At 40.8% G+C, this 22,371-nt stretch overlaps 1 protein-coding gene across 16 annotated transcripts in view; it reads right to left on the reverse strand.

Moving 5' to 3' along the window:
* The window catches only part of nrcamb (neuronal cell adhesion molecule b), an 80,583-nt gene that overhangs the window by 45,000 nt on the left and 13,212 nt on the right, over positions 1–22,371 (reverse strand). For 9 of the 16 annotated variants that reach the window (XM_085169116.1, XM_085169122.1, XM_085169119.1 and 6 more), the window contains exon 1: positions 2,890–15,651. The exons of 4 other annotated variants lie outside the window; for them this stretch is intronic. The gene's annotated coding sequence lies outside the window, so the exon portion shown is untranslated. Of the gene's footprint in view, positions 1–2,889; positions 15,653–22,371 lie in introns of those variants that run through there. 3 more of the 16 variants (XM_085169110.1, XM_085169109.1, XM_085169124.1) reach the window with 2 other exon arrangements.

Consider the following 22,371-nt stretch of genomic DNA (forward strand, 5'->3'; position numbering starts at 1 on the left):
ATGGCATATGTTTTGTCTCAATATCGCTCTTTAACCCCACTAACCAAAATTTAAATGTGTGCACCTTGTGCTGCACGCTTTTTTACAATCATATGAATTGTTTTCTAGCCATGTTCCCCCAAAACCTGCATTATTTACCTCAACCTTCCACACAGCTCGACGTTTCAAAAGCCTTACCAGCTCGCACAGTCACTTTATTACTTCTTACAGAATATTACAACAGAAAATCTGATCATCCCACAGCCCTGAATTTAAAGGTTTCTGACCCAGATTTTAAAAAACACTGACACGCATACTATTCTCTCACAGCATCACACTGTAATAATGCTGACACCTGAGCTGACTCCGTACCTGAGAGCAGCGCTACAGTTCAGCTGCTGCCTTCTTTTGCTTTTGGTGAATGCGCAACCGATTTTACAGTTTTCTTCTTCTCTGTGGGTTTGCAGGATCAAACAGCTGATTACAGCTGCGACTTTTTAGAATAAAACAAAGCAACAAAGTGACCTTTCCACATCCTGTTTGAAAGAGCTGCCTTCTGATCCCATCAAAAGAAACCTCCCACCATGTTATCGAGTTAGCCGTCTCACCACCCCACCTCTGCCCTTTGACACTACAGAGTCGTGCAGCGCTCTCGTCCAGCTCAGCTGCCATGGTGATAAGAAAGAGAACCGAAACTGAAAATAGCTTGAGATGGGATGCTGAGTTTGGGCAGCGAGCAGGACTACAAAGCACCTCACAGCAAGAGACCAACAGTACCCTCAAAACCTTAGGGAGCACTCTCGTGCCATGAGACCTGCCAAACAAAGCAAACATCTGAATCTTCTAAAACTCACAATAACACTGAGGCTTTGTGGAAAAAGACGGCCCAAAATAATAATGAACACATCGGTGCTCACCCCTTCAGTTCTTTTGTGTCATTCTGCTTATTGTCTGGGTTATATCCTTTTGTTAACAGCGTACCAGCAAACTGTACACACCCTGCCAAATCAACAACCCACAAACAAAGTTTTAGAATAGCTGCTTAACACTGTGAAGCATTTAGCAGTTAGGAATAGATAGAGATATACTGATATTGTCATCAGGAGTCAGTGGAGACCGAACCAGAGCTACAAAGAGATCAGATATCTGTTTGAAATAGAGTCATCAAGCAGATCAAAACCAAATTAAAAATATATTATGTTAATCCGTATTTGAACAATGTGCAAGAAATAACAGATTGCTAATAATTTCCGCTTTACACACTCATAATAAGTAAACAGTATGTATATCTTATGGCGCTTCAAAGAGGCCAAAAGTAAATTTATTAAAATGCCTCAAAAATAAGTAATCTTGAGATGGTGTTCACATCTTTTTTGAGCTATCTAAATGTGTAAGACTTTGTATTCTATAAACAGAACACGCTGACTAAACTCTGTTTGTTACAACTGTGAAGTAATGAGGAAAAAGTGTGCCACGTAACTGAAATGCATACATTTAATTGATGTCACAAAGCAAAGACGGCATTGTTAGTACACTGCTGAATACCTGCTTCTAAGGACATTGTTTTTCATTTGTCATCTCATGCAAAATAGAGCAGAGACACATATACTGCATATTCGGCATATTCGGCATATTCGGCATGTCCGGTGAAATGTCAACAGGCGAAACAAGCATGGCTCACTGTAAAAATGCTAATTAGCACAGTGTCATTCCTCTAATGAGGGTCTGATTGGCTTTCTCTTCCAGGCTGTGTTGTTCTTAGCTGTACGTTTGTGCGTGTGTTGCCGTGTCCATAAACAGGGGAAGGGGGCTCAGCCTTGGCACGGAAGCCTGTTGGTTTACTTTTAGACTATCGCCTAATGAGAGGCAGAGTGGCTATAGGTGATACCGTTCTCCCGATGAAGCACCATTACTGCCAAAGAGGGAAGAAATATTGAATTTAAATTAGAGTGGCTTGCAGATAGAAAGGTTCTGTTTTTTTGTTGAAATTACATTTTAAAGCAAGCAGGCTCAACAAAATGAAGAGGATTTGTTGATTGTGCAAGCGCTGGAAAGGTGCAAAATCTCTATGAACGTGTTAATATCAAACCTGAGCTGCAAAACCAGTCTGTAGGTTTTACCACAAGGAAAACACCCACAGCTTCATCTGTCAAAGAGTGACAGGCTACAAGTACACGACGAAACCAAGTCTCAAAATGTTTTAGTAAACATTTTCAGACTCATGCAACTGATGACTACTTTGTGTATCAACTAGTTTGCAGATTTTAGATTCATTTGGTAATGTGGTGAAGAAACTGACCGTCATTCGTTTTGTCTAAATAATCTTCAGAAGCCTTTTGCCGGCCAATCAAGTTAAAAACCCAAAGATATTCAATTTACTATCACAAACACTTTAAAAGATAATATTTTGCTTAAAAAAAAAGGGTGAAAACACTGCACAATTCTGTCAATTTAATATGTGTTTGTAGTTCTAATTTTCAAAAATAATTGTCAATCAACACCAACATGTGATAAAACAACCAGCATGAGCTCTAAAAAGCAAAAAGCAACACCATCAAATGTAATTTCTTGGCTGATTAATAGTTCAAACCCCCCAAGTACTTAATTTTAAATCGTATAAAAGAGAGAAGACCAACACACAGTCATCCCTGAGAAGTTTAAAGCAGCAATTATTTGATATTTGTCCTGATTAGTAATTAATATTGCCAATGAACTGAACCCCACAATAATAATAATGGTTCCTTTTTTAAAATCAAATAATTGCTGAAGCACTTTAATCATCCAGGATATTTCATCAGTTCTCACAAAAACATATTCAAAACTTAAGAAGATGACTTATGCAGATCTTACAGAGCAAAACAGAGACACTGTGCCCCTAAATGCCATTTAACCACAAAGCCGATACATCACCTTTATCTCCGTGTGTGTCAGTAAGGATAAGTCGCCTCAGTTTGTGCATTCATTGCATAAAGCCAGTTCATCTGTCATAATCCCGGTGGTTGTTTACTTCTCGACGTGTCTGCTGTAACTGACTGACAGCAAAGAGAGAGGGGCTGGTTCCCTCGCACACCCAAAACCCCTCCTCCAAAAAAAGAAAAAAAAAAACCTCCCCTGACCCTCCCTCCCCTCTCACAGTGGGATTAAAACAACCTTTTGTGTCTCTACAATAGAGGTTAAACATTTCCTGGTATCACATGAACTGCTCGCAGAATCCACATAGTTACTGGTTGGCAATTTTTAGTATTTTATGCAAGAGCATGAAATATTTTTAAAGTTATTTGTTTTTATAAGACGTAACAGTCTGCAAAATGAGGCAATGACAGAAGCGCAACATCCTGCTATATGAATCTGGCAGAGCATAAAAGCAACAGTGGCACTATAATTGCATGTTAAATCAAACTGCACCCAGTCTACAGTAAAATAACTGTCAGCTGCACCGATTGTGCTCGAATCAATGCGGCCTTCGAGGCGTTCAATAGAGGGTGGAGGCTGAACAGCAACGTAAGAAAAAAAAAAAACGAGTAAAAAGCCTCAAGGCACATCCCAAGGACTTCCTTTCCCATACAGTTAGACACCAGAGAAAGTACTCACCTACACTCAACAGATGTCCCCATGCAATCTAATCTAGCTGACACGGTGAGAGGAAGCTTATTTATTGCCGACTCCTCGCCAGCATTATTGCAACCCATTTTAAGAGAATAGATGTGAAAAGTCTTTTGACGTCCGTTAGCTATGGTTGCAGAGGGTAACAATGGTTTGAAAGAGTCACTTTTCTCTGGGCCCAGCCTTAAATAACACCCCCTCGCTGCAAAAGCACTGAAAATGTAACTTTATCTGCATCAAAGAGGATTCTCGCTCCGACTGAACAAGGACCTCAACCCTGGTATTCAAAAAGCACACGTATTTACTCCAGAGTTTTTATGTCTTTATGCTTCCACTTTGCTCCACAAAGTAATTTTTAAAATTGTTATTTTTTTGTTACAAGTAACTATTCGAATTATGATTTTAAAAGTGCAAAACATTTACAAGAGATTAAACTAGCGGTTCACAGTTTTTGTTGATCTGTGACTCGTAATTGTCAGAAATTTTTTAAAAAACAACCACAGCATCACACATTAATTCCAAAAGGCACACTTCCATACATGCACACAGATGTATAATAGCTTAAAAATAGGCATACAGTAAGTGGACATGGTACAATGGAACAAATCTCTCTAAAGACAGATATCAGGAAATTAATATGCAGAACTTGTAGGCAAAGGACATGAGTTTTGACACCATTGGCACAATGTTTATCACATTTTTGATTTCTGTTCATAGCTTAAGGTCTATTGACCAATCACATTTGTTCAAAGAGGGATTGCACTTGTAGATATTTCATTACTATACATTGTTAATAGTTCTTCTTCACTTTTACTGAAGTATTTTTTCATTGTTCAAATGCTTGCATAAAAAAAGAGAGGGTCTCCATTCACTGGTTGCGCTTTTGGGAATACCCACTTCATAATACTCCATGGCATATGACATCTGTCTGCTCCAGTGGGAAAAGCTGAATGGCTTCACAACATGGTCATTGTTGCAAATCGCTGTGAGTACATAACGTCCACCCACTCGCAATGATGAAAACATCAGCCCACAGACCATCAGAGTGTCACTGGTGGTCGAGAGACTCGAAACCTTTGCACTGCAATTCCAGCTTAATCTGCTAATGAACAGCTTCTGTCGTCCTTTTGTGTAAACATAACTCAGCGCGTTGAGCTTTCTCAGCATCTACCGTCTCTGCATGAGAAGCCATTAATTTAAACAAAAAAATGTATCATAAATAAAAGCATTCATTGTAGCGGACGTCTTTCAGGGAGATGATGGATAGCAGTGAGGTGTACGTATTGTGGTATGAAATGAGTGAAAGGGCCATATTTCACTGAGCGAGGGGCGTGATTGACCAAGTCTAATGGGCATTATTTCTGCAGACTGACTCCGTAGTGCAGAGACACTGGGCGATCCCTGCCGGCCCATTTGCTCTTTCAGTCTCACACTGAGATAGGACCGGCGCCCTCCCCGGTCTTTGTCAAGACACCAATAGAAGAACGATATTTCAATGGCAACTGCATATTTCAATAGAAACTTTTAACAGAAAATAAATAAATAAAAAAACTTTCATGTTGCCGTCTAGACCTGGCCCTCGTAACTGGAGCTGCGCACAGTGTGCATGCGACTGTTTGTGCACACTCATAAATTCATTTGTCTCTGGCGGGGACTCTTTCGAGCTTCCTATTCAGAAATGTGAATGGGAGTGAAATATGATTGGCCTGGAGAGAGAATAAGAGGCTGGGTTCACAAGGCTATCGAGGCTGGGCGGGCGGGTGGGGGACACTTGAAATACTTCATTGCCTGTCAGAAACAGAAAGAAAAGACAAGCATGGATGATTTAGCCTTCTAAAGTTTGCTCCTAATACATCATTCCCACACTTGTTTGCCCGAGTATATTCAGTATATCGCACAGTAATGTTTTATGTCTTGTTTTCAGGTCAAATTTCAGTTATTAAACTGTTTAAATGTGCTTTGTATAAAGCAATAAAAGCATGAAAATGGTCTGACAGGACACTTCGTCCATGCCTGCATCAAATTTAGTCTTGCTAACTCTGCCTGAACTCATTAGGACACAATAACACCGAGGAGATCAGGTGTCTGAGGTATCATTTACCAAGACTATCACGAGATAACGTGGGGTAACTGGTAAAGTATCAAAGGAGCTAAATGAAGGTGTAGGAATTTCACGGGGAAACAGCCGCGCTGATGACAGAGGCATCGGATTCAGCTGCAACAATGAGGAAAACAAAGCTGCCGGCGTCTTAAGGGAATTTACATGAATTACAGAAAGACGGCCCTAGGGACGGCCGCGACCTCTCCTCAGCTTTTTTTTTTTAAAAAAAACCTAAACAAGACCCCGATCCCGCCTATCGGCACACAAACACACACAGTCACGCGCACGCGCACAGGAACACACCAGCAGAGAATGGTGTGACTGGTTTCCATGATGCCATGAGGCTCACTGACAGGGCTGGAGTGTTAACATGCTCAAAGACAACAGGGAGGATGATGGAGGGGAAAAGAAAAGGACGGAGGGAGAGAGAAGCAGAGAGAGCACAGTAAAAAACAATAAACAAAAAAACAAAGCGTGTGTAGAAAGGGAGAGATTTACCACACACAGGCCATCCCTGAGGTTAAGGACCTGTAGTGCTCTGTATCGTATTTCTTTTTTTCTACTCAAAGACCCTGACACAATTCAAAACACACAATAGTTCAACTTAACAAAAGCCAGAGCAGCAGCATCTCTTTATGTCTTTCGTGCTACTAACCGTTTATAACATCAGTTCAATTTATGTACTCTAAATTGTTCGGGGACAATTCTGTTTAATTTTACTTCAATATAAAACACATATTTGTAGTAGTTATAATAACACTGGACTAACAGTTTAATGTCTAAGATCAACGTTGTAAAAAGTCAGTCATAAAATTGGCAGAAAGGTCAATATTGCTATGGTCTAAGCTTTTGAAACAATTTCCAAATGAAGGCAAATAAAATTACTTTAAAGATTAAAGATTTCTTTTCATATAAAGTGTGTGCTTACTTTTAATTTGGTTTCTGCATTCCTTCTAATGGCCAGCAGGGGGAGACTGACAAAATAAGCTAAATTGTGTGTGTAAAAGGTTTGTTTCACTTCATTTATGACTTGAGTATATTTTTTCTTGATGGCTTGATGCTGTGAAATGGTAATTTAACATCTTATCAATGTGCTTATTATAAAACTTACAGTGTCCATTAGCGACAAGAAGGATAAAGCAGGATAAGCTGTAGGATGGCCCTAACTTGCTACCTTTGCCCCGCCTGGCTCATCAGGTGGGGCAAAACAAAAATTGTTGCTTCAAAACAAAAGCATGTTGTAGGATGTTCTCAAAGGTTTGTCTCAGAGTTTCATAACAGGACCTCACTAAACTGTGGCTGATGTGACAGTGGCTAACATCTTTGATATACAGTTTGTGATTTTACCAAAACTTTCTGTTTGCATGGAATCTGTTGTAGTGGGAAGAAATATGGAATGGTACCATCAATGATATGAATCATAGCAATCTACTGAGCAATAATATGGAGCAAAAGAAACAACAATAAGACAATCATACCAGTTTTAAACAAGCAGCTTAGATTAGACGAGCTTACTAATTAGAATTTAAAAAGTACAGTTAGTACATCTGTAAGGTCCCTAGAGTTCCCTCATTACTCAGAACAGCTGTGAGTGAACACAACAACAACAAAGACTTTGTGGGTTTTATTGTCCACTTCTTTTCTCTCCCAAATAACAAGGCTAACATGGACTTGTAAAACCTGTCTGATGGTCTTATTGTCCATATACAAAGGCATTTGATTCTAGCTCTTTGGGGATTCCTGTGTTATAATAACAGGCAGCACAAAAGGGTCAGAAAAACAAAACCTATGCTGTAATAAACCACAATTTTCCATTAGGACCTGGTAATCCCACACAATCAACATCACAGGCCTCAGAAGAAGTACAAACTTACAACTGTCAATACAAACAATGTACTTGCTGACTTAACTGTAATATTGTCAGAGGCATCTTTATGTTTGTTTGTACAGCCTTTCTACCTTCTTGTTTGCTAAGTTGCTCAGCTTTCCTCTGCAATAAAGGATTATATGGATATTTCCGCAGTGCTTATTTTCAGTTTTAACCCTCTCGAGGCAGGCGTTGCCGATTTGCAACAGTTAAAAACTAACAACCTGATTACCCCACATACATATTTTATGAGTTTTTTTTTACTCAGAAGTACCACTGCAGGACTTGGTTGTGCATAAGCAACAAAAAACTTAATTTGAGCCTGAGAGGGTTAACTCTCAAGCAGTCCAGATAATATGGCCAAACTGTAATAGTCTGCAATCATTCTGATCATGTGAGCATTTTTAAAGCGATGTTATTGTGTTTCCCGATTTCAGCACTCGACTTGGCGAGTGCAATCGCATTAGAAATTAAATGAATAACAACTGACACTGCAATAATAATCCCCGCACTAAGATTTAGCTTTGAGGATGTGGAGCACCTTAACTGCTTTTTCAGCCACTAAAACAGAAATTCCCCCTCCTGTGGCTATTGTTAGCTCACCATGTTCAAGCCAAAGACTTTGAGTGAATTGCCAACAATAGCCATACAGTATATAGCAATATGGCAACCATCCATGTGATAATGAAGCAAGAGAGGAAGTGCTGCAGCCAGGTCTGACATGGTGTGTGCATGGGGCTTGTCTCCAACTGCAGAGAGCACCAGCTGAGGACATGAGGGGAGGTGGAAGACATCCAAGAGTTTTTCTGCACCAACACTACAGAAAAGCCCCCCAAGCAGATCTCCCCCTCTATATGCTCCATACTGTCACCCATAAGAAGATCATCTTCGGCCCAGTGAGCAGTAAGCATCCATAGATGTCAATACACCCACTCCCCAACACACACACACACCCTCACTCTCTCTCTCAGTATGTGCATGTGCACTGATCCCCGCGTCCATATGTGTCCACAGAAGGCGCAGGCATGTGTGCACCTCCTTTGCTTCCCCACCAGGACCAATTTCCATCCACCGTCTGTGAGAGTGTGCGATCGATGCTGCACGGGGCACGTCATCCCGGCTGTTCATTACCGTTGGCAACTCTGTGACCATAAGCACAAACAACCTGCCCCTCTGATGCATTGCACACCAGCTAGAGACGGATGAATGGACGGAAGTTTAATTTAAAGCTGTGCATTAAGCATTAACCTATTACTTTACGAGTAGCTAAAGGAATTTCACTTAACTTTGCTGCCTGAGTGTCTCCAGAAGGAATCTTTGAAATGCATGTTTGTGGCAGCAGCAAGACAAAGGACAGTTTGCTCCCTTCTTCATCTTCATCCTCATCTGAGCCCTCCTTCCAGCTCTCATACCACCTGTCTCCTCAATGCAACCGCAATCTCTCAAGACTATGCAGAAGCAGTCAGGGATGTCAACAAACACAGCTATTATCTCAGTTTAAATGTAGGTTCATTCATTTAGGTACATACCAAATGTAACATACTAAGACCTCAAAAATTTTAAAGCAAAAAACACACAGCCGGTATAGGAGGCTGCAGTGAATGAGGAGATAAAGTTCAGACAGTCTTTGCTTTCTCTGAGCACAATCAAAGCTTCCCCTCAAACAAACAACTACACACTTGGACTGAGAGCAGACGGAAAAGCCAAATCCAGGGAAAACAAGTCTAGCCCTGCTCTCTATCTCTCTTTTCCATAAGCAGAGAGATGAAATTACCACCTTCCGAGTGACGCCCTAATATAAAGTCTATATCATGTGCAGTGGCTCAAGAGCAGAAACAAGAAAGTTAAAGTTTCTGAGAACTCCTGAGAGAGAAAAAGATGGACAGGGGGGGAGTGTCAGTGACATCAGTCGTCATGAGTGGAGTGGTGAAGGAGACTGTGCTGAAGGGTATAATCAGGCTGTCTACAACAGACTGAGGCTGCCACACACACACACACACACACACACACACACACACACACACACAGACATGCACGCACACATGATATTGCTGCTGAGATAAAAATGTAAAGGGAGGGAGACAGATGTGTCTGTTAGGAGAACACACAAATGAAAGGTGCAGATGTGCAAAGGACCGCAAAGGTGCAGAGGTGCTGGCTATTCATACCTGAGATTCCAACACAATTCCACAAATTCTACACATTTTACTTCTTTCTTATAACCACTATGTGCTTTTAAAGATGCATTTTATGTCACTTATGTTTAATGTTGTTATGTGTTCTCCTTCACGTGTTCTTGTTCTTGTCTGATCTGAACTGAATTTGGGTGTAAGGCTGGGCTTGATGCTGATATATTATATGACTTCTCCTATTGGTGGAGCTTTAGTAGTGGAATATTGCACTCACACTTACTGGGTTAGGTGGAAGCTTGTTACTGGTTCAACACCATATGTAGAAGGATTCGGCGTGTCCATGGACTGAATCCAAGCCTGTGTGCTGAAACGTGTTGGAGTTTTTGTAACCTAACCTTACTGTGAAAATACAGGTATTTTAATTTTATTTTGAAAAGAGAGTTTTTTTGGATATTGAAGCCTACATGTATCCCTTCTAAATTACACCTCAAATATAGTGGGTTGAATCCACAAATGTTTGTTTTTGTATGTGTGACTATGTCAATGAAAACATGAATCCCCTCCGTGTGCACAGTGTGTGTTACCACTGGGCTAATGGCTGGTAAACATAACTAAAGGTCAAGGAAAACACTGAGGGGATGGTGAAATTACCTCTGTAATGGCTTGGCTGTTTTCACTTGTAATTTCACGTTAATCATTCCTCTGCCTTCTCTTCTTTACTGCTAAAGACAGTATCCACCATTTCAGGTAAGACATCTGTAACTTGAGCCGCTGATTTACAGATGTGAAAGTTGTAACAAACTCCAAAAATCCAGATCTCGGCGAGAGAGGGAGATTATGCAAAATGTTTTGTTCTGGTGAGTAAATCATAACACTTCCTGTACATTTCACATTAAAAGCATTGCCTTGGGCAGTTAATAGACTCATTGTTGGTGAGCTTGGAAAGGAGGCGAGAGCAGGCGGCCACAGCAGCAGGGGGCAGAGACAAAAAGGCTGCAGTCTTGACGGGCAGTTTCCAACATACTGCTAAATCTAATGGAGCATTGCTAGAACAGTCTAATCAGTCTGCAATAAGAGTTTTTCTTTCTGTAAAGCTGGGGAACTTTTAAAATCCTATATAGGAACGTGACTATTAGTATTTGCATTTTAATTGTCATACTCATCAATAATATTCCTGTGTATGATAGTATCAGTTTATTTCTGTTGTGTCAGATACCAGGATCCTCACATCTTTAATAGCAAAGTTACTGCAACAATTTATAAGCCTGGGACAAAATTTAGGAGACTTTTTTTTTTTAATTATAGGAATAAATAATCAACATTCTCTTCCTTCAACCTTCTCTTCCCTGTCTTGCTTCTATAAATATCTGAGGTAAATACATATCCAAACCAATATTTGTGTACTCAAAGCCTGGCCGTCTCTGTTTGCCCTGAAAAACATGTCTTTGCAGCGGTTGGTGTTCCCTAACTGGCCCCAGTGGAGGAAGACAAAGCAGCCCTCCATGCCTATCAGGTTGTTTCCATCCCTCTCTCGCACTCTAATCTCATTCCTTCTCCACCTTTCTCCTACATCCACTTCTCTTTTCCTTTCATCTTTGTTTTTTTCTCTTTCGCCTCCATGCTCTTTGGTGCAGGTGACAGCACAGGGACAATGGGATGATATCACCACTCGACTCTTAGCAGCTTGTGCATGCTGCACAATAACAGACTGCTGCAGCTCAAGTGTGGCACACTGTAAAGTTTATGTGTGAGAGAGAAAAGAGTAGAAAGAGCACAGGAGACAGAGGGTGAGAGAAGGAAGGGTGGCAGGGGAAGCAAAGAAGGAGAAAAAAAGCAAACTGTACCGCTCAACAGATCGAGAAAAGGAGTAGAGGGAGGAGGGAGAGTGAGAAGGACTGTGTTTTCCATGTTCGTGAACACTCTAGTGGTCATGTGTGGATGCAAGGTACAGTGAGCCTATAGCCTCTATGCCTACAGCTGTATCTGTGTGGGCAGGACTGCAGACTGTGCTGCCTTTTAATTGCAGCACAGCTCCTTCCTCCTCTCTGACAATGTCTCACACACATAAACACACACACAGAGACACACACAGAGCAAACAGAACGCAGCACACCTGCCACGAGGCAGATTGGATTTACACTGCATCAATAATTCACCCTCACATATATCCCCAAACACACCCAAACGCACACATGCACGCACACTGAATGCAGGCTGTCTAGAGAGAAGGTACTGGCCAAAACCTGCAGTACCAAAACGGTGTTTGAATGTGGGAATGACCATGTAGTTAGAGGATAACACATATCACAGCCACTGATCCTGAATCATTAAAGCACAAATTACCTCAGTTTTTAAACCAAGCACGAGAGCTTTTTTTGTGTGTGTTTCTATTCTTAGAAATACATGACTAAAAACCACATCCTCGGGCTTGCTATTCTCAAGATCCATCACCGCACCTCATCTGAAGCAGGCTGAGCACAAGGAACACTGTCACAGTGAGACTTTCATCTCCAACAATGTCTTATGCATTAGCCAGAATCTTGGCTGCCCTTACTTTAGCAGCAGAGTGGAGGATGCAAATAGGCTTCTGTTATTGTTGTGTTTGTCTGATGTTTTTCACATCCAGCCAACACTTCACAACATCTCTATTGTTGCCAGCTGTGGCCAGGTGTTATAACAGCCTGAACACAGGGAAGACGATCCCAGCTTCTCAAGGCCCAGGTTCATGTTCCCAGATTGCAGACTGTGCAGCACTAAATGTACTGAAATTTAGATCAGACAGAGATTATTCAAATTCTCAAATTTGAGGAGCTGTGAAAAACACATGCCAGGCACTTTTCAGATAAAAGACTAATTATATATCAAAACTTTGAACTGATCTACTGACTTAAGGGTTTTAGCAGAAACAAGAAATTTGTTAGCACTCATCTGCGCCAAGTGCAGACAGATTTTTTCTGTTTCGCATGTAAACCCTGGAGGGCTGATGTTTTCTATAAACGGATATTTTTCTTTTTCTTATAAATCGACTTCAATGAAATGTATTTCAATGCTTGTTGTGCTAGCCAAATGTTTGGCCTCACATCGACTTAAAGCTACAGGATTATAATGCGCTGTGTTTTAACAGTATGAGCTCCTTTAGTGGGAATAAATCAAAGTAATGCTATACACAATAGAATATTCATAAACTTATTGTTGCAACTCAAATGGCCTTTGGATTGATGTGTACATCTGATGGATTCAAATGCAGTAAAAAAGCTTGCGTATTGATCACATGTGCCATTAGCACTTTGAACCATGCTTTTATTGGAATCACTTAAAAGTGCATTCCTGTATGGTGTTTTGAGAAAATGGATCCCTTGCAAATGCATTCACAGTGGATAGATGCTTCCATTAGGCTTAATATGAAAATCATCAGTAGTGCAAACATAAACAGAAAGCTTGACCTTGGAGGATGCGATGCAAATACCACGAAAACAAATGTCAAAGTGCACTGTCCTGTTGATCCGAGAGGACACTTTAAAGGGAAAGGTTGGATTTTTCTTGGGGTTATTAATCTATTCAGTTGGATGTTAAGCACAGAAGGGGGCAGGAATTTTGAGGAGTATCTAACAATTGGGCTTTTCTTTCCTCAGAACTGCATAATTATTGAGGTTAATTCAACTCACAGCTTGTGCGCCATTGTCTTTGAATATGGCTGCAACCGCTTAAATGAATAAATTAGTGACACAACGAAGCTAAAAGACAAGCTCTGCCTGAATGCACAACGTCAGAGACACTGGCTCCGAGCATAAGACAAAAAAAAAGCCTTCACTTGATTTGCTGGAGACAAGCTTTGTATTTAACAGGCCCGAGTTTGCTCAGTGATACGGTTTCTCTGGTATCTGTGCGACATGCTCAGTTATTCGCAACTGGAGGGATTTTACACAGCCTCCGCTGTATATGGGTTAGTCTCTGTGGTCTGCGTTCCCTCGGCTTCATTCTTGATAAGGAAAACTAACATTCCTCCGGTTGTGACAAGATGCCGTGTACTCTTCAGGGAAATGATACAACAAAATGGGACAGATGTTCCCCGCTAAAATAACTTAGATGACAGCACAGACAGCAGCATAAGAAGAAAAAGTGATGGAATGCGTTTTGGGTGAATAGATGGCAATTTTTTCGATTCAAAAAATGTGAAAGTGTTGACAACACACTTAAAAGTGCTCTTCCCTTACTTACTCACACCAAGTCTCTTCCTGGGGTGGAAAAATAAACTCGTAAACAACTGCTTTATAGCACATAAAATGAAGTAGGATGCAAATTTTAAATAAAGTACAACTTTAACCCTTTCACGCATAGTGGTCACTGCAGTGGACAGCTATGCAATGGCTGTTTTCTTGTATTTGTGTAAGTGTTGATGGCATACAATCAGATCCCCTATTAGCAAGCACTTTGGTGACAGTGGGAAGGAAAAACTCCCTTTTAACTGAAAGAAACCACCAGCAGAACCTGGTTCAGGGAGGGGCACCCATCTGTTGAGCTTGGGGGTCAGGGGAGGGAGACAGGACAAAAGACACGCTTTTGGCCTAAAAATTAATAATAACTAATGATTACATGCAACCCGGTGTATAAACACGAAAAAAAGAAAATCAAAGATATTCTGGAGTTGTCTGGAGTTAAACTGGCATGTTGTCTGTTGATTAATGGTGCATATTTGCCTGTGTCTGCGTTTCATTGAACAACAATGTCTTTATGTTAAGAGATATATTCTAAAACACTTCTTCAGCAGAGAATCAGAGAGGAGAAACACACAGAATTTCTTGCTAGCAAGGGCAGCCTAGAGTGAGACTCAGAGACTCGCCCTGAGGACTTGCCCTGGTCCTTTATTTATACACTTCAGTGGGTGCTTGTGTGGTGTGTGTGTGGTGTGTGTGTGTGAGGGGGGGTCAGAGTGTGACCCCATAAAGACTTCCCTAAAACTGCTGGTCTGGAAAGTCCAGCAGTTCATCAAACCAAAACCACTTAGACTGGAAACAGATATAACTACGTTAATCCTACCGTAAAACAATAAAACAAGGTACGAACTTTCTCATGCTCCTGGGATGTGGGGGTGAAAGCCAGAACACCCTGGAATGTTACAGACTTCCTAGGATGAGACATCCTTTCAATAAACACAAATGGTTACATGCAGTATTCTACCATATACAAAATTATATCATTAAAAGATTATACTGACTACTAAGTACAATTTTCCATTGACATTCCCTCCTGTTGTCAGTATACATTTAAATGAGATATCAGTATGTAACATCTTGTTGTACATTTTCTGTCACATCGTCATTGGTCACACAAAGTCTTCATGTTCCAACAGGTCGGAGTCATTATCATCACTTGTCACGGCTATGTAATCAGCAACAGTGGAAAATATTATGCGGTTAATCAAGAGTTTTAAACATGGCAGTATACACGTTACAAAGACACAAAATAAAAGTAGAAATATCCCAACTCCGATGAGTAGTCTTTTTAGCACCTGTAACCAGGAGCTAATGTAAAGCCAAGAAAACCTGTCACTTGTATCGCTTACATAGTCCTGATTTTGGGCCTGCTTTGATTTGTCTCAAAGGCGTGCTGGGCATATGAGAGCAGACATAATAGTCTGTATTTGCCGATTCTGTCTTTGTCTTGTAAAGGTGAGCATCGTAGTCAAGGTAACCAGGAGGGTCCACCTTCCCATGGCTACGTACAGGTCCGTCACACCCTACTACTTGGTTACTCTAGAGTTGGCCAATGGCTGGAGGTTGAAGTGCGAGCAATTCCCTACGGGCGCCCAATCAGCACTTCCCCCTCGCCACTGAAGCAACCAAGTGAGGGTGAAACTTTCCTCTACTAGTTGATTTCTGTGAAGGAAGTGGAATCCTCTGGGACCTCAACCTTTTTGCAGTTGCTCTGATGTATCCAGGAGGGTCTCTCCGCTCTTTTGCAGGCAGTTGGAGTGGTCAGAAGCACTTGAAATGGCCTCTATCAACCCCCATCACCTTGCTTTAGGCCTTCGTCCTGTGATAGGAATATTTATGACTCTTCTATTGTCCATCCTCTGCAGAAAAACCCCTCTGTGGAAAGGGTACTGGGTCCAGTTATCTTACTGCTGTTATGATCCCAGTAGTCTTCAGAGTGTCATCATATGCACAGTACAGTGACACAGCATTAGGTGATGTTCATAGGAAACTGCTGTCATCACCACCATAGCTTCTGGTTCATGTGCTTTTCACAGAATCATGATGTCATCCTCGGACTCCCCCTGCACTGTCGATGGAGCTTGGCACGCTCCCCTCATCCTTCAGGTGCCTGTCTGTTGTCCAAAATCTCCTCTGTTGGCCTCTGGAAATCCCCCTTGGCACAGCTCTCATTCCAACGCAGTTTCGTGGTCCTTGCTGTGGCTCCAAAGTCTAATCTCATGATGGGCCCCAACCAGCTTGACCTATGACCTCAACCACTGCCTGGGCTGTCAGCTATGCCTGGAATGGTTCTTGTTTCTCACCGGGCCTCTGAAGATTTCTCAGGAGATGACTGCTGCACCTGTATTTCCTTGCTAGGAGGAAAAACTTCTATTTGGAGAGCATGTCAACAATCATCAAACCACATTCTTTAGTTCAGTGAACTTCACTTATAGGCCATCAAAGCCTCATTTGAGCATGGATGCACCACTTGCATAGGCTTAATACCCGTTGAATGAACTGTTAATCACACAAATTGCTGCAAAAATCATATAAAGCATAGTTTAATGTTAATTCATTGTTTCATGTTAATCCTGGACCCCTCCTCTTGACGCATGGACACTCCCATGAGTCAACTCATCAAACCTAGATTCCTGTCTTAAAGAAAAAGGTTAGCTAGATCATGTCCCAGGCAACATCAGGGTGTCTCCTCCTCTGGAGCAGCACCACCCCGGACCTATAATCCTGCAATAAAAGATGTTAGTGTGTTTTGCATATTAAGTTTGCTTAACACCTGGCTCCGCCAGGAGCCTGCATACACACCATAATGGCCTGGAAAACAAGGTCTGGAAGTGAAATCAAACTTCACACTTGTAAACAATTATATCATAAGAGTAATAAAGCATTCAACATCAGCAAGACAAGTATCATGTGCAGGTTTTTTCAAATCAGTAAACTACAAATATTTCCATAATTTGCCTCAGACATGGATCATCCCATGTACTCAGTTAACATTTATGTAATCGGTGACTTCTCTTAAGCAAAGTCACTCCACTCATCAATCACTATGAGCTCAATGGTGGTTAGCTAATGAGCCCCATATTAAATTATTCCATAAACACTGCATCTCTTATTTGTTTTTCTCATGTTACTTGTCCGCTTCTGCTGAATTCTCTACATGTACTCTTAGAAAAACAAACATTAGCAACACACATTGACCATCCCGATGGTCAGATGCAGGTCGACAGTTTCCAGAGGTGCCATAAAAAGACCATAAAGTTAGCCATCCATAGCTGTGGAAAGAAGTGACACTAGTTTTCAACACAGGAAACACAGTGTAACAGCATCACCAACTCATAACCTATAAACACAGTTTCTTCACACTTAAACCCAGAAATCTTGTAGTAGAAAAACATTAACTAGTTGTTCTGGTATAAGTCACATCATCAAATCACAAGAAGAACTGTAATGCTGTAGAAAAGAAATGTAAATGTTAGCGCTGCGCGGGTGTATACACTCTTTCTCACAGTAATCTCTGTGAGCAACACAAACCCATGAATAACACACCTCTGGTAGATTCACAAACACAGAAAGTGGCATTTAAAAGTTAAATCGGTATGCAACCTCAGATGTTGCTGTCATCTTTCTGCTCCTGTAAAAAGAAACACGTAAATTCACCCACCCTTTTGGCCTGTCTAGGTGGAGGTTAACTTTGAGTCGTGGTCAAGTCTTGTCAGCTTTTACCAGTCAGTCAGTTTGTTTTCATTTCCATTTCACTCATTCATTCATTCATTCATCCATTCTTTCTTTCTTTGCTGATAGTGGAAACTATCGCCGCATTTGATTTCCACCCTCAGCAAAATGACGTCATTTCAAAAGAAAAAGAACTTATAATTGGATTACCTCGCTGAATCCTTTTTAGGCAGGGACTCTCATTTTCTAATTGTCCCAAATAAGTGGCTTTCTCCTGAGCCCATTTCAATGTGGAGAAACTCACTTATAACAATTTTTTTTTTTTTTTTGACGACGTATCGTATAGCGCTTCTAATCGTGCAGATCTGCTCAAACAGAGATTATCAAACAAAACTTTCAGTGCACTGTGAAAATAACAAAATAAAAGGGCCTTGTTAAGTCATGACACAAGCTCCTCATCTCAGGAGGGTAAATCATACCATCAGCATGGTTTATCATACCATCATACTAATTGGCAGGCTCAACTTCACAGCAAAAGAAAAATCATCAGCTAGATTCACTCCAAACCAACCATCAGCTGCACAACACACAACATAACCCTAATATGTTATGAGTTTAATCCCCAAGTCTGTGCCTTTCACTCATTTAGGCCACAGATCCATATTATCCAGTTTTTCTTTTTTCCCGTCATCATAGACATGAGACATGTCATCAGCTATTTCACAAAAGACGTTTGTTCTGATGTATTCAGAGTTGTGTATCTAGGTACAGGATTCACTCACACATCAAAACAGGAAACTCAGTGTTTTAGAGTCTCCACTCTAACAAACTCCAACACATCTCATTCACTCGTGCTAGAATTCAGTCACCTTTCATTAATCTAAGAACGATCAACTAATTTGCATATCAGCTATTAACCCACTAAGATGACAGGACAACAGAAATGCATGTTCAAAATGTAATCACAAAAATAGGATTTCCCTCATACAGTAAATTATTTGTGCTGCATCAATTAAGCAGAAAGCATCTCCCAATTTACTATATTAACAACTAAATTTATTGTCTGATTTCTGGTTGGTCAAACCAGAATCCTTTTTCCCACAAAAGTTAAACTGTTGTCCTGCAACCTAGAGAGTCAATTTTTTTGCATTGGATAAATTCAGCATTTGATAACAAGTGTCTGTTTTAACACTGATAAGAGATAACAAGCTAATTTTCATTGCATGTGTGTTTGTGTTATTAGGCAGGTTTAATGCATGTTCTGCTTGTGTGTGTGAGTTTGTGTATGTTTCTTTTTGTAGTGTTTCAGACTCCTTCATAATTTCCCACTTAAGCAGTCAGTTTTGTTTTTCCCAGGTTTGCTAACCCAAATTTTGATTTCCCACTTTAAACACCAGCATTCTCACTTACTCTCACTGTTGTCCTCTCCCACTTCAACAGTCCAATAGCAGGCAGTTCTCCTTCAGCTTTGTCCTGTGTTTTACTGTCTCTTCTTGCCATTTTCTCCAAAGGTGGCAAATGTCAAACTCCAACAGTCTCCTCAGTTCTCCTCAAACGTTCTTTTCACATGCACAGTGAATTTGCAGCTTGTTGGGTACACAGTGCCATTCATCCAATCAGGCAGGATGATGGGTTTGCTCTTCTTCTCTGATGCTGTTTGTCCACACTGCTGCTGCTTGCTGGGACTCTTTGCTCGGGAGTCTTTGCTCAGGACTCTGCTGCTGTCTCTTTATCTGCCATGTTATTGCTCTTTGGAGCTGCATTCCTTGTCTTCAGGGAGGAGTGAGAGCTCGCTTGTGAGTTTGAGAGACACATGGTGCTGTAAATAAGTTAGCCAGAAACTTGGCCTGAACGTTTCCAATGATGTTAAACTATAACTTTATTCCGACCGCTGCATGTGGAAAATTGATTCAGGTCTGCTTGTCACCTAAAAGTGACAAACTAAGACATTTTCATTATTATTATCACTGCTTAATCAACACACACAACTCTCTCTCTCTCTGTTTTTGTGAACTGTCCTTTCTTAAAAGCAGAAAATAAGATTGTGGTTGTTCTTGGCTGATCAACACAAAACCTTTTTCCTATGATTATTTTTCATCTACAATGTAAATTTTGTCTCTTTTTCACTCTTTTTTTTTTTTTTTTTTTAAATAGCTGGTGACCTGCAGAATCACCGCTCTCACAATCAGAGGCAATTACTTTTACACAGCGCACAAAAACACTGTGACGTCAGACACATTCACACTCACTTTTTTCATCTGCGTAAATAAATCATTTGGCCAATGGCATGTGCCATGGTGATCCATAAGTATGATCACAAGTTTATTTAATTATTTTCAACCCAACAAAACAAATAAACAAAAACATGATGCTGATGCTATGAACACTCTACACACATGAGTCAAGATGTAGGAAAACTGCTCACGGAAACTCTGCACATTCCAGTTATCACAGTTATCATAATTCTGTTTCCCTCTCTTTGAAGAGTTCTTAGCCAGATCTCAATCTGATAATGTGTAGCTTGCTCATCAGCTCAGAAGAGACCACAACGCAACCTCACACAGTGGTTGCGTGCTTTGCCCCACAGTGGCAAAGACTTGCACTTTCATATTCAATTCAGCTTCTCCATCATGTAGTTTTCAGCTGCTTCATACAGGGTTCAGCATATTAGTTGTTTTCATAGGTTTGCTCTATATCTCAACAATGGCTCATATTAGGATGACAGTTTTTCAAACAGGTCAAATGCCTCTATGCACGTAATTAGTTAAAGTATTTACCTATTTTACTTCATATGTCATTGTACTGAATTTGAGCAACCCTAAGCTTAATGCAGATTACTTTCAACAATTATCCACCTCACATCATGACTGACTGAGGTGCCTCCTCATATTAATATTATTTCATCATTAACACCAGTTTACAGGTTGTTATCCTTGCTATTATTAGTATGAATACATTAAAGATAAGTTGTAATTTAGCCTTTTGTTTATTCTCCATTTTCAAAGATTTTGCTGGGCCGTCGCTGGCACGCTTGACTTCAGAGTGGTTTACTGATACGGCCTTCAACTTCACCCTAACGGTGAAGCGGTATCAGTTTTATGAGATGAAACTCAACCGTTCTCCTTTGTCACCAGTACTTGAGCCTCAGCAAAGAAAACAAAAATGGAAGTAATTCAGCAGCATATTGTGCTGTAAAATCAATTATTACTTCCAGACACACACACATATAGACATTTGCACGCTAATTTGTCACGAAGTAATTTCGGCTACCTCTAAAACCTAAGTCTAATTCAGTTCTTTTCGGCGAACCCAACCTATTTTAATTTGTCGCGAAGTAATTACGGCTACTTCTAAAACCTAAGTCTAATTCAGCTCCTTTCGGCGAACCCAACCTATTTTGTCACGTGACTTTAAACCTTTGCGGCCGTTTTATATACCAAAATAGTGTTTCTCACCCTCCGACATCTCACTGGTGATTCGAATCATCAGACTGAATCCCAGCGCCGTGGACCAGGCCACCGGCCCAGACCCGAATTCAAGTCCTGGGGCTCTCTCCTTGTCTAAGAGGGCTGTGCACAGGCTTCAGTGCTGGTTCCCCACGGCGTCAGGAATCAGTGCTGGATCTTGGAACAGAGTCACAGATAACAGTTCTGATATTTTCTGCTCCGGCTACGAAGGACCAAATAATGTTAAGAGATATATTCTAAAACACTTCTTCAGCAGAGAATCAGAGAGGAGAAACACACAGAATTTCTTGCTAGCAAGGGCAGCCTAGAGTGAGACTCAGAGACTCGCCCTGAGGACTTGCCCTGGTCCTTTATTTATACACTTCAGTGGGTGCTTGTGTGGTGTGTGTGTGGTGTGTGTGTGTGAGGGGGGGTCAGAGTGTGACCCCATAAAGACTTCCCTAAAACTGCTGGTCTGGAAAGTCCAGCAGTTCATCAAACCAAAACCACTTAGACTGGAAACAGATATAACTACGTTAATCCTACCGTAAAACAATAAAACAAGGTACGAACTTTCTCATGCTCCTGGGATGTGGGGGTGAAAGCCAGAACACCCTGGAATGTTACAGACTTCCTAGGATGAGACATCCTTTCAATAAACACAAATGGTTACATGCAGTATTCTACCATATACAAAATTATATCATTAAAAGATTATACTGACTACTAAGTACAATTTTCCATTGACACTTTAAAACAGTTTATTAAATGGATATACTCTTTAGAAAAGCTGCTTAGGGGGACCACGACACTCTGTGCAGCTCTGTGAAGCTGTGCACAGTGATGCTCTGAGCTAAACGCTAATCAGCACGCCCGAACATGCCCACAACGCCAGTGCCAGTATACTGATGTTTATCAGGTTTAATGTGTGCAATTATCAAGATAGACAAGTGTTTTAAAAAGCCAAAATTTGCTCAATAGCAATTAAAGAAAACACAACACACATACACTGAAAATGAGGATGTTATTAGAAAGTCTACAGCAGGTTTTGCAGGTTTAACAAACTGAAGCCTTCTGCAAGTCTAGACTTCTATAAAATAAGGCACTAAAAGCATTACTGGGGTTATTAGACTATTCAGGACTAAATGTCACAGTAAACTGTTGAGTATTTGCTAAAACTCTGCAATACTAACCTCATAATACCCACGAGAAGCAAACTTCTCAAAACACCTTCCTATGTGAACCAGAAATCTCTCTGCAAACTTATTGCAATGCATGCATTAACTTGATCCAGAATGCTGCTCAAAATTAACTATAAACAGCAGGAATGTGCGAGCGAGTTCATCTTAACACTCAG

The sequence above is a fragment of the Neolamprologus multifasciatus genome, chromosome 7, assembly GCF_963576455.1.
Source record: "Neolamprologus multifasciatus chromosome 7, fNeoMul1.2, whole genome shotgun sequence".
Lineage (NCBI taxonomy): Eukaryota > Metazoa > Chordata > Actinopteri > Cichliformes > Cichlidae > Neolamprologus > Neolamprologus multifasciatus.